The sequence below is a fragment of the Montipora foliosa genome, chromosome 4, assembly GCF_036669935.1.
Source record: "Montipora foliosa isolate CH-2021 chromosome 4, ASM3666993v2, whole genome shotgun sequence".
In the NCBI taxonomy this organism is placed as follows: Eukaryota; Metazoa; Cnidaria; class Anthozoa; order Scleractinia; family Acroporidae; genus Montipora; species Montipora foliosa.
Window position 1 is genome coordinate 43,349,493 of NC_090872.1, and position 12,949 is coordinate 43,362,441.

A 12,949-nucleotide genomic window follows, 5' to 3' on the forward strand; every position below is an offset into this window, starting at 1 on the left:
CAAGGGGGACCCCATGGCTACACCATCCACCTGGTCATAGAAGTTACCCTTGAACAGGAAGTGAGTTTCCTTGGTAGCAAACTCAAACAACCTTTTAAGCTCATGTTTACTAAGTTAACGAGCTATCTTTGCATGGGATGTTCATGGTGTCCTTCGATGTTGAAAGCCTCTTCACCAACATCCCTCTAGATGATTGTATTAACCTTGCCGTCAAGTATATAACTGAGGGTAACCCAGGTTTGAAACTGGGCACTTCTCAGTCACGGCACAGAGGTGTATACGCAAACTTGCTAATCGGTTGTGTAAACCTATTGATATAAGGTTAGTCTTCACTACTTTCAAAGTCAGGAATCTTTTTAATGTGAAAGATGCTGTCCCTGTAGGGCTTCGCACGCGTGTGGTCTATAAATTTTCGTGTGCAAGTTGTAATGCTTGTTATGTTGGTGAAACGAGCGGACACTTCTCCACACGAGTGCGCGAGCACTTACTTTCAGACAGATCTTCGAACGTTTTTAAACATCTGCAGAGTTCAGAGTTTTGTAAGGCATCCTGCACACTGGATTGCTTCGAGATCCTGGACTCTACAGCCACTAAGTACCAAGTGAAGCTTAAGGAATCCATGTATATAAAATGGGAGAAGCCCGATCTCAACCAGCAGGTGAAACTCATTAACCTGACTCTCTCCCTGTAAGGAACTAAGCGTCACTCATTTAAATTTTTGTTTTGTTCTGTTTTGATTTAATACGCAATATTGACAACGCAATGTAACGAAGTTTGTAAGATCGCGCGCGCTTTAAATTCAACGGCGATTTCAAAATATGTAACACTGAAGATGATGGATGTACAGTCGAAACATGTCTGGAAAATTAAAGAAAATTGTTATGTTTATACGACTTTCTATATTGTTGCTGCTATCTAGACCTTTTGGATCAATTTATAAGAACAAATCTTGAACCTTTATCTTGGATTCTAATGACTGTAGTTGGATTCTTAAGTTTTCTAAGTGCAACTCGTTCTCTGGATGACAAGTTGTATTTGGATGTTCTAATGTTACTTGGATTTAATAAATCTTTTGTAATATTGGAAAGGAATAATTCAAGTTCTGGATGTTTAGACATTGGAGGTGTCCACATTTTCTTACCTGGTACTTGTAGAAGATAATGCACCTCAGGGCGTTCTTCAGATTCATCTGATTTCTCAAGGACGAATATCACTGTTCGTAGGCGGGCTTCGAAGGCTTCCAAATTGTCGCAGACTTGCTGCCAGTTCACATCCTTCAGTGTTGGACAAAAGGAAGGTCTTTTTCTCAACACAGTGATTTAGTGTTCAGTGATGTTCACATCGGAAAGGTTGATGGGGTTAAGGCGTTGGGCTTTGATGTGCGAAGCTGCCCTTAACTCTTTGCGTCGTCTACTTTTTAAACCATTTTTTACAAATCTACATGCCATCGTTTGGACTTTGTATTTCTCCGGGATCCTTCTGTTGGCCAAGCATCTTCGTTGGCTCATGAAGCCCTCTCAAACTGCTGCTACAGTACCGCCTGGAAATATTGACCCCTTTACTGCGTCAGTAGAGACCTTAAGATACCCCGGTTCCAGGTACGGGATCCGGTCAGATTACCTGTACCTGTACTCGGTTACACGGGCAAAAATGTTGTGCAAAAGACTGGGTTCTATTAAGAAGCAAGGTGCTGGCTCAGAAGATAAGGTTGGTTTTTACGATTATGTTTTATTGCTTTCTTTTGTGTCGTTGTTCCTTCCAATAAATTCTCTTTAGGAACTATTTGTGCAGTCATTTTACATAGTTCTACTGATAAAATTGGTTTGTTTTGCATTGTTTCAAAGGAGAACGATCAATGACTTGCTCTTGTTATCTGCCGTAGAAAAGGAAGAAGACTCAGATGTTGAGACTCTTTTACTAGAATTGGTTGCAAAAGAACCAAGGCCATTTCAAAGATCTTTCAGAATCGACTTCAAGATTTTAGATAATCAAGAGTGTATCAATTTGTTTAGGTGGGAAAATAAAACTCTAATATTAATCTCAGTACATTGCTCGTTGTTTAAGTTTGATGATAAGCTTATTTAGTACATTGGTACTTGAAAGTTTAAAAATTCTTCCCAGTTGTTAACAAAGCTTCTAATATGGCTAGGTTTAGCAAAGATCATGTCCATCTGCTTTACGACTTGCTTCGTGTCCCGGAGTTCTATAGGTGTCCAAATTGAACAGTGGTTGGTGGACAAGAGTCCTTGCTTCTGCTACTCAGGAGATTTACCTATCCCAATCGCCTATCAGATCTTTGCTCTCTGTTTGGTAGACCCGAGCCAGAGTTGAGCATGATTGTTCATAAGGTACACAGTGTGACTTACAAGTCCCTTATAGTAGTGTTTTTCAAAGGGCTATAGTGTGGTTTTAATCTTACCTGTGAATGATCTTTCATTTTTTATTCATTTGTTTTAAGACTAGAAGAGAATATTCAAAACCGACTATTCCTTTATTGTTCCGCATCCTATAAAAATCTTTCCAAAAATAAAATTAGAGTAGTCAGTGTACAATGATATAAGGTTAGTAATTTCTAGATTTCAGCAAAAACTTGAAAATTTTGCTGCAACCAATAGGCAAATATTATGTTTTTGGAGTACTTTTTGCCAACTGCCACACATGTCTCTATGGCAGCACAACTACTTCTCCTTTTGGTGTTCCACCTCCAGGCATAGACAAATATCTCAGTAACTAAATTCAAAGTCAGATTTGCAGTGATGAAAGTAGAATAATGTAAACAGAAGAGAACTTTCATTCCGTTCAAAAGGATCTGTGACTAGATTTAACTAGCATCCTGTAACGTCCTGTCATGTACCTCAGGTACTCTTTATATTACATGCATACATATGTAAAAACTTAATAGGCCAATGAGAAATTTATTGAAACTGGCATACCTGTGTGTTATTTACTTTTCAAAAGACCCAAAGGTAAAGTCTGCGTTTGACCCAAATGGCCCGTCAGGCCAGAGCTTATACTGGTTTCCTTAGCGTGATGCAATTAGGAGTATTTCTACTCCCCCCCTGGATGGGATGCTAGTCCATCGCAGGGTTACCCCCAGCATTAAATTCACCTGTACCCATTTATAAACTTGCCTGGAGAGAGGGACTATGAAAGTAAAGTCTCTTGCCTAAGAACACAACAAGTGACCAGGTTAAGGGTTGAACCTAGATTGCTTGATCCGGAGGCAGTGCACTAACCATCAGGCTACCGGGCCTCCCACAAAAGACCCAAATGCCAATGAGAAATTTACAGAGGATGGGCCTCTTTCATAGGGAAGGCTCTATATATCCATCCCATTGCAGTTCATTTAGGAAATGAGGCATATTCCAATATTTTGAAATTAGCCCCTTTCCTATGGTCAGTAGAATACACGTTTGAACAGGTTTTAAAACACTTTATCTTACTTTAAAAGGTTGTGACCATGGCAAGCCAACTTAACAAACATTGGGCACTCAGTTGCCTGAAATAAACTTTTACCTGAATCTTGTAAAGGCCATATACCAAACTTGAATATGTCAACATTGTGAACAGTCTGAAATGATATAGCATTCTTGTTGCCATCAAATTCAGATCATATAATGTGATTTCAAGTTCCTCACATGACACTAACATTTAAAGTGCCTATCACCTCAACACACTTTTCCACTTTATTTATTCTCCGAAATCGTCCCAAATACATGGTGTTGTTTATAGAACCTTTTGACTGAAATTTCACTTTTTTATTGGCTTTCAAAAACGGGAAAAGTGATCATACTTTGATCCATAACCGAGCAATGAAGGAGAATGGGTTCGATACCGGGTTGACGTAACAAATTAATTTGCATTGAGGTAGTTCCTTTGAAAACAGCGATGCAAATTAATTTGTGACGTCAACCCGGTATCGAACCCATTCCCTTTCATTGCTCGGTTATTAATCACGGTATGACCACTTTTCCCGTTTTTCAAAGCCAATGAAAGAGTGAAATTTCAATCTAAATGTTCTAAAAACAACACCATGTATTTGGGATGATTTCGGAGAATAAATATTGGAAAAGTGTGTTGAGGTGATAGGCACTTTCAATGGAAGGGCAAATTTCTGAAAAGTATATCTAAGCAATCAAAACTTGTATACTATGCGTGTAATATGCAATAGTAAATTGTCTGCTAATTATCTTTTAGATTGAATACGTGCTTGCATCATTTGTAATTGCAACTCCATTTGCTGCTCTTGTATGCCAACTCTGCATTTGTCCAGCTCCATCTGCTCTTGCTTCAGCTTTATGTCTGCTGCTAACTGCTCTCTCTCGTGCTCCAACTCTCTTTCATGAAATTTTGTGAAAGCCTTATTTTTATTTTCAAGAAATGACACGACATCTGGTCTTTTCCCTGAATGAGTTCTGGTCTTAGCTGTAACAGAAAAAAAAATATCACTAGCCTATGACTTAATAGAGCGAGTTTCAGATGAGTGAAGAAAGCTAACTGCACAGTAAATACACTTACAACCAGCCATACAAACTACTTTATTTTAAATATGGTAATTCTAAAGGGGTTTGGCTAGTGATATTATACACCTCCCATACATGGCATGTTGTTGGCAAATTGCCCCCATCTCAGAAATAAAAGTTAATACTTGGAAAGTCATGAAAAATACCCCCACCTCCCCCCACAACGGACAAGTAACTTAACATGGCTGTCTGCATATGGGATTTCATGGAATTGCACATTGCCCATTTCAGCTGGAACAAACGCTCATGCCTTATTGAAAAGTCAAGTACCCGAAAATGGTTATTCAGAAATGAATGTGATGGGAAACTCAAACCTGGCACGGTGACAATATCCCTTGAGCAAACCTCTCTTATCAGTAATCTAGGTACAGTATTGTTTTAATTTGCTTTTATTTTGAAGGTTACAAAATAGTTGCTGACCCAGGAGATATATTTTTTCTAAAAAATTAATAGCACCTCTCTCTTCAATTAGCCTCCCACCCTACAATATTAACAACTACAGAAAAGATCAGTTTCTAACTATCCAATAACCTTCTAAAAGATGCCCTTTTCTCGTATAACTATTTTGATTTATTTCATTACAGAAACTGATCAACAGTAGTAAGTTACTTTTAAAAAAAGCTACGTTTTTTCCTGCTTGGGCCCGGACTGTCATCTTCATCTTCATCACTTCCACTTCCTGATGATTCTATACAAAGACAATGCCACCATCTCGGAAATAGAAAGGATAATTCTCATAGGTTCCTTTTATATGAAGTCATTCTACAGTACTACAGTACATTACACTTTGCCTTACTTTGCGTCAGAGTTTTCATTGTTTATCTTCGTCTTCTTTTGCCCTTTTCTTGATTTTCTTGACCCCTTTGTCATCCATCAACTGATGGATTACATTGTATTCCTCCTCTGTGCCAGATCTGTTAAGGTAAACATCAACAACTTGTGAGGGAGGGGTAGGTGGTTTTGAAAATTAATAAGCTGTGAAAATACTTAGTTCTATATTATACCTAAAGTGCCTATGAAGCGAAAAAAATTTGTCACATATTTTTGAAATATACCGTTTGAAATACACGATTCCAAAGTTTGAGATGGTTAGGGTGAAAAAAAATGGTCAAGGGAATGGGTCCGAGTTAGTCCAAAATATCTTGACGTGATGTCACTTGGGTGCCGAAAGTTTGTTTACACATTGAAGTTCCACTGGAAGCAAAGTGTGTATAGAGCGAGAAGACATGTCAAGCGAGTTCGAAATTAGCGACTATTCGCAGACATTAAGCGAACCCGAGGAAGAAGAAATGAAAGAAGAAGAGGACGACTATGTCCAGGTTATATTCAGTCAGATCGAACCTTACCAGGATGAACCTTTAGCCAAAGATGACAGCGCGGGTGAGGGAAATGAAGTCGATGAAGAAGCAGACGAAGACGGTCTTACACCTACCGTACTGGAAGCCAGATACGAAAAAGAGATTCCTGTTAATTCATGGTTCGTTTAACTGCTGTTGTATCTTTCAGTATAAACTTCTTCGTTGTGCCAGAACTTTTTAAAACGCGAAGACTTATGCTTGCTTACCATTGTCATGTGCATGGCGTCACAAACACTGGCGGGCTGGCTAATTTGCTGTTTATCGCACATTCATTTTTATCTGTGGACGTTTATAATTTTCTGGTGCCAATGTGAACACTGCAGAGACGAAAATTTAGTCAGTGCGTGGGAGTTTAGTTGCCGTAGAGAAGTGGCCAATGCATCGAGAATATTGACCTTTGATGGGTCAATTGAACGCATATCCTGCGTAACACAGCACGAAGATTTTATAGCACTTACTAACAGGACGGTGCTGCTTCAAGTCGCTCCACAACTGAGGGCCAAAGAGGGCCAAAAGTACCGTGGTTGATCTGACGTTTCTGAAAACGAGTGAGTTCAGTTCTACCGTGAGATTTCTTTAGCTACGTTGAGTCAATATAGTCTCTCAGCAATAGTACTTTTCTCTGTGCTATGATGGCCCCGGAATATATTTTTTTCCCAGTTCAGTTTTGTTTTTCACAGCTCAGTTAATTCTTTTCATGTCTGGTAACTAAGTTAAAACTAAAACTGGACTAACATGAAATAAAACTGTATTGTAAAAAAATAATTTTGGTCCATCATTGTCAGGTTTTTAACCTCGCCCACCAAATTTTCTAAGTATGAAAGGTGACAGCTATAATTTCCAGTCTGCTCTCGTGATGAAGAGAATTGTGTACATGTATTGAATTCCAAGTGCCCTTGTTTTGGTTGATATTATTTATTTTTTTCATTTTTACAGGTTTATCCGGGCAGTGGCTTTTCGCTGGATTATTCACTGGCTGTGTGGTTATATGGGGTGGGAAAATCGAAAACCACTTCCAGCTTGCATTTATAATAATATAAGGACACGTTATCAGACCTTACACATGCAGTCAACAGGCTATAATGAGGCATAGTTCTGGGAATCCAGGGCCATAGGTGGAAAAAAAAAAATGACTAAGGCAATGTTCATTAGGATATTATGACTCAGGAAATCTGCATGGTTTAATTTTCTTCCTACATATCATAGCTATTTAGGGTGTTCATAACGACTGTAAACAACAAAAACCAAAAAATGACTGAGACAAGTGCCTCGCTTTGCTTGTTACTAGCCACAGCCCTGGAATCAAACCCAAAGTATTCTGACTTTATGATGATGATGGTGATGATGATGATGATGATGATGATGATGATGATGATTGATGATGATTGATGATGATGATGATGATGATGATGATTAGATTGATGGTGGACTTTGGACCCTTTTTTGTGGACTTGGCGTTGGCTTTGAGACTTGGAGTTGACTTAAGGACTTACGGCAAAGTGGACTTGAGGACCTTTTGTGGACTCAGCGTCCTTTTTTGTGTTGACTTAAGGACTACGTTATTGTACTATCTTTACCATCCCTATTTTATTCATTCTATCTCTTTTTGACAGAGTTCTATTGCACTTGAAGAACACAAGTTGGACAAAACGTCTGAATAGATGTTACTGTGAGACCATCACTCAGCAGCCTTTGGGAACAATACGATCAAAATGAGCGAAGACCAGGAAAAGTTATTACGTTAGAAAATGAAGTGTAATTACAGTCTATGACGACAGTGTATAACAAAAATTATGCTTTATTTCAGTTATTTTTTTCCTTCAAAAAAATGCAATGAGAACAGGATTTGAGAAAAATAGGAAAATGGGTTAGAGTGGCTTTTAATAGCAAATTTATTGTTTTGGCCACCGTCTGTGTCAACGAAATCTACTACAGTGTACTAGGGTAGTTAAATTGTAGAATTTTCGGACAAAAAATATGAAAATGCGCTAGAGTGGCTTCCGGTTGAACATTAAAAGTCATTTATATATATGTATTGGCACTGAATGATTTCATCGTAGTTACAAAAATGTACAACATATCTTCATTCTTCGTTTGCTGTTTCCGCTTGTTTCTGTTATGTTTACATTGGTTTCCAACGATCTCTGTTGTTGTGTTTGACGAAAAACGAGTTGTTAACGTTTTAATTTATCGAAAACCACTCCTGCGCAAAAAGTAACATCAAACTGGTTTTTGATACTTATAAATCCGTGCGCAACAGATTGTTCGTATACATAAACGATGGTGGGACACTACAAGTTACAAGAACTAAACATGACCAAAAAATCGATTAACGAGGTAGTACCATTCTAGAAATTTCAAGGTGATCAATCCACAAAACATCCTAAACCTATAGGCCACTTCTCAGTTCCAAAAGTCCTCACTTTCAAAATGAGGCTAAGTGCACAACCTTTTTTGTGAAAGTGAGTTTTATTTGCATGAGAATGAAAAATCATTTCTATATCAGTGGCTGAGCATTTACCCTCGTTCTGATACAAAGGTCCAGGGAACTTCGGAAGTGGCCTATTGAACTATTGCCTGAGTCGGCAACAGAACAAAACAGAACTCCTAGAAAAGGTAACAAAGATTTCTGTGAATACCTTAAACCTTTAGCTTGGCCCCGTTTTTTTATGGGCATAATAAAATATAAAAACTCAACATGCATGTATAGAACGGTGGCTATGCGCCATAAGTTACAAGATAATGCTAAATAAGACGAGAACTCTGACAATTTTTGAACCTGTTCAAAAAGTATCAATTTATCTATCTCTTCTTTTTGAAGTAGTAACGTGGCAGAAATCATGCAGAAAAAAAACAAGAAGACACAGAAAACTAAAGCATTTTGTTCGAGACAACTGCTGTCTTTCAATTATTAAAATACGTTTTTTTTTTGGATCATTCACCATGAAATCAGGAATGCTCTCCTTTACTTTCTCCACTGCCTGATGTGAGTTGCACGAAGACCTCTGATCTTGTCAGTAACTTTCTGCCTAGAGTATTTTTGTATGATGTCTTTATGGCGGCTCTTGTTCAATTGCTGTACAACATCTTTTGATTCAATCTTTTGACTGCATTGAATCAAAGCCTTAAAAAGGTTTCAAAAGACCATCAACTCCTCTTCTTCAAAAACTCTCGATTTTCCTTGAGTTGTAGTCGGACTTATAATTGAGTTCGAGTCGCCTGCATTGTCATTACAATCGCTGGCCTCCACGTCTTCAAAAAGAGAACCCTGAGATTTCTTGAACCTGTACAATCCTCTCACTTTGTCCAACAGTCTTTTGTTTTCAAAGTCCACGAGCAGTGGCTTTGTGCGCTTAAGAGCAAGGACTTTCTGACCGTGGAAGCCTAACAAGTATGAAAGCTTGCTTGCACTTATTACTGTAACCCTCAAAGAGTGCCATTCACTTGACCCCTGATCCACTTTGATATAATTGCACCCATACGGTTCAGGTTTATTCATGTACTTTGGCATTGACAATATTTTCGGTTTTCCCTTTGCATTGTGGACAATATCCAGAAGCTCCTTCATAGCCTTCTTTTTATTTACAAACATCAAATCAGACTTTGCATGTGTAAGGCTTTCCTTTAATTGGGAGGCATCCTTTAGCTCAGTGAATTTCTCATCATCAATCACAAGATTTGAATGCCAGACATCACCGGACATCGCAAAGAGTCGTGGCCTCCAAAGTGTGTCACTCTTCGTACAATAACTGTTATCCTCCAGAACAGACCTTAGTTTGAAAGCATTTTTACTGCAACTGATTGGAAAGAGCAGAAACAATACTGAACTCAGTCAGTGTCTTGAAGAAGTGGTTCTGTAGATTCTGACCATCAATGCCATTCTTAATGACATTTTCAACTTGATGTAGATCTCGTTTTAGCCAGTCACTTTTCAAATCATCACCATTGGCAGGTACATTGACATCCTTTCTTTTTTTGTTTTTCTTTTAGCACCGAGGGACCTTAGTGAGGATCGCATGTTTTCAGAGGTGTATGAGACGTACTTGTGGTTTTTCGAGGAGGCAGATTTCCTTTCATGTGTCATGTTTGCATTTTCTGTGTTCCTGTTAAGGTTAGAAGCTTTACCTTGTGTTCGTTAAAGTGATTTAGGTACATCAAGAGAGCGATTATGTGACAACAGATTCCACATTTTCGAATTGAACATGTGCAGTGTGGTAGCTGGACAAGTGACGTCCTTTCCAAAAATTTTCACAACCAAAGCCTTGACAAAAACAGACGTACTGTTGTCCTCGACTGGTTTTCCTGGAGAAAAACATTCTCTTGGCTTTTTGGTACTGTCCTTTGCGTCCCTGTCGTTTAAAAGGTACATAATGAGAAATAATCTCTGGCTTTACCTTAGGGTAAAAAAGGCTGTCTGCGGTCCACTCGCCAGAAGGTGGTGGTATTATTGTTTTATCCATACTCATCTTAAAATTGAAACTCTTATTAATTTCCTTGATGTGTTTCTCAAGCAGATCGTTATCCTTCTGAAATGGCAGTAGTCAATGAACAAGCTTGTGCTTTGTTCCCGAAAATTTCAATTTGAGCTCGCTAAGAAGAGATTTTAGCTCGTCAACACTCCACTTTGTGATATCTTCTGGCACCCACTCTGTAAACGTTTTATCTTCGTCCATATTTCTGTAATAAAAACAATCTAAATGAGTCTCAAAAATTAATGACTCCTCTATGGTCGCTGTAAATTCAGCGTGCGTTCTCTCAGCTGTTGTGCAAATATCTGGCAGGCTTCAAACTCGCCCCAGTCCCTCTCGATATGAAATCCGGCAATGAATGCTACCAATCGCGAGACCTTTCTTGAGTAATGTAACCTTTTATTAGGAAAATAGTTGTCACAATAATGCAAGAACCTGGCTTTTATGTAAAGCCAGGAAGTATGTGACAGAAGAGCATCTACTTGTTTATGAACTTTTGCATGTTTCCAGATTACGTACCTGATTTGTTTACAGGTTTTTTTTAATGGCGGTTTGTTGTTCAGGGCAAAGTGCCATACCCTAACATGGGGCCAGAGTTCAAACCTGATCCTGAGGTTTCATGGCTATCTAGAAAAGTACTAAGCGCCTTTTGAAAGCTGCATGTCTTTTGTGATCTTACTTAAAGCAACAGGAAGAGAGTACAATGATTATTCACTGATTTTTAGACTATTAGGAAACTAAAACATTTTTGGAATTGTGCTAACCAGTATGTGAAAGTGCATAATGTTAATGAATGCTACCAGGCCCAAAACGCAACCCGACTAAACAGTTGGAGTGCCTAAATATTTAGCTTATACCTGTTCGTGTTGTACTATTACATTAAAATACTGTACCTGAAGTAAGCTAGTGTGTGAAGGAGTACAACTACTCTGTGTTGTTGTTGTTGTGATGATGTGTGGAATAAAGAGATCCCACCTACCCAGTCAAGCAACTTTTCAAATCTATACTGAAATCTCCATTGGCCATTTGAATGTTATCATTAAACTTGTTAACTCCATCAGCAACCATTTGAACAGAGGGTGCTGTCTTGGATGATACACGTCCATGTGGGTCATTTTACCAGTGACCTATTTTACATCATCAACCAACACTTGAAGTATTCAGCAACAGACTTCAGATTCACTTCATACTTCAAGGTTTCAAGTTTCAAGGTTTTATTTTCAAGGTTTCAAGGTTTTATTTGCCATGATTACATATAATGTATCCGATTTAATAAACAAAATACAAAAAAAAATTGTAAAAAAGGCGAGGAAGCCCATAAAGAAACTATAAGAGCTTATGGAACGATGGGCTTCCTCAAATTAGACTAAGAAATTAAGTTTAAGATAGCACTGCGACGTAATACAATATATTATTAAAAAGACGAAAGAGTGCATACACACACATTTATCGACAAAAATACTAAAGCGTAAATACTTCGAAGAATTTGATGCTACTAACGATAAAGAAGAAATCTTTTAAGGTTTTTGCAAAACTGAGCGGTAAATCCAGAGGACTTAATTTGACTGTCAAGAGAATTGAAAAATTTATGGCCTTGGAAGCAGATTGAAAATTTTCGTAAATTAGTTCGAACTAATGGAATATAAAAATTGGAATTGGATGAGTTTCTAGTGTTATAAGGATGAATATAATTAGCCAGTGTAAACATGTCATTAAATGAATTCGGAAGTAAACCTTTAGAGAAGAAAAACATAAACTTGCCTAAATGAAACAAAACAACATTACTGAATTTTAAAACTTCGAGATCTCGAAAAATAGGAGCTGTATGGGAATCAAAGGGAACTTTAGCAACAATTCGAATTGCTTTCTTCTGGAAAGTAACTATTCTTTTTAAGTTAGAATTATAGGTCATTCCCCATACAGAAACGCAGTAAATTAAGCATGGATAAATTAAGCTATAATACAAAATACAAAGAGAGGCTGTAGAAAGGCAAAAACTTGACCTGTACAGGATACCAATGGACTTTGAAATTTTTCTGGATACATTTAAGATGTGAGGTTTCCAAGTCAAATTTTCATCAATAACTACACCCAAAAATACAGTCTCTATTACCTGCTCAATCGGAGAGCCATCTATTGAAAAAGCAAGATCGTATTTTTGTCTCTTTTGTCGAGGTTGGAAAATCATAAACTTAGATTTCTTTAAGTTAATAGAAAGCTTGTTTGCTCGACACCAATCAGATAATTTTGTCACTTCGAGGTTAAAAATTGTAGACAGAGTATTTATATCTTTATGAGAAAAAAATATATTCGTATTGTCAGCAAAAAGTATAAATTCTAAAACATTTGACACATTACATAAGTCATTAATGTATATCAGAAATAAGAGAGGGCCCAGAATTGACCCTTGCGGTACGCTGCACCTAATCCGTTGACGAAAAGAGCACAAACTATTAAACTCCACATACTGTTGCCTATTACTCAGATAACTACGAAACCAATTGAGTGCAAGACCCCTGATTCCGTAGTGTTCTAATTTTTCAAGCAAAATATTGTGATCTACAGTGTCAAATGCTTTAGACAAGTCTATGAAAACACC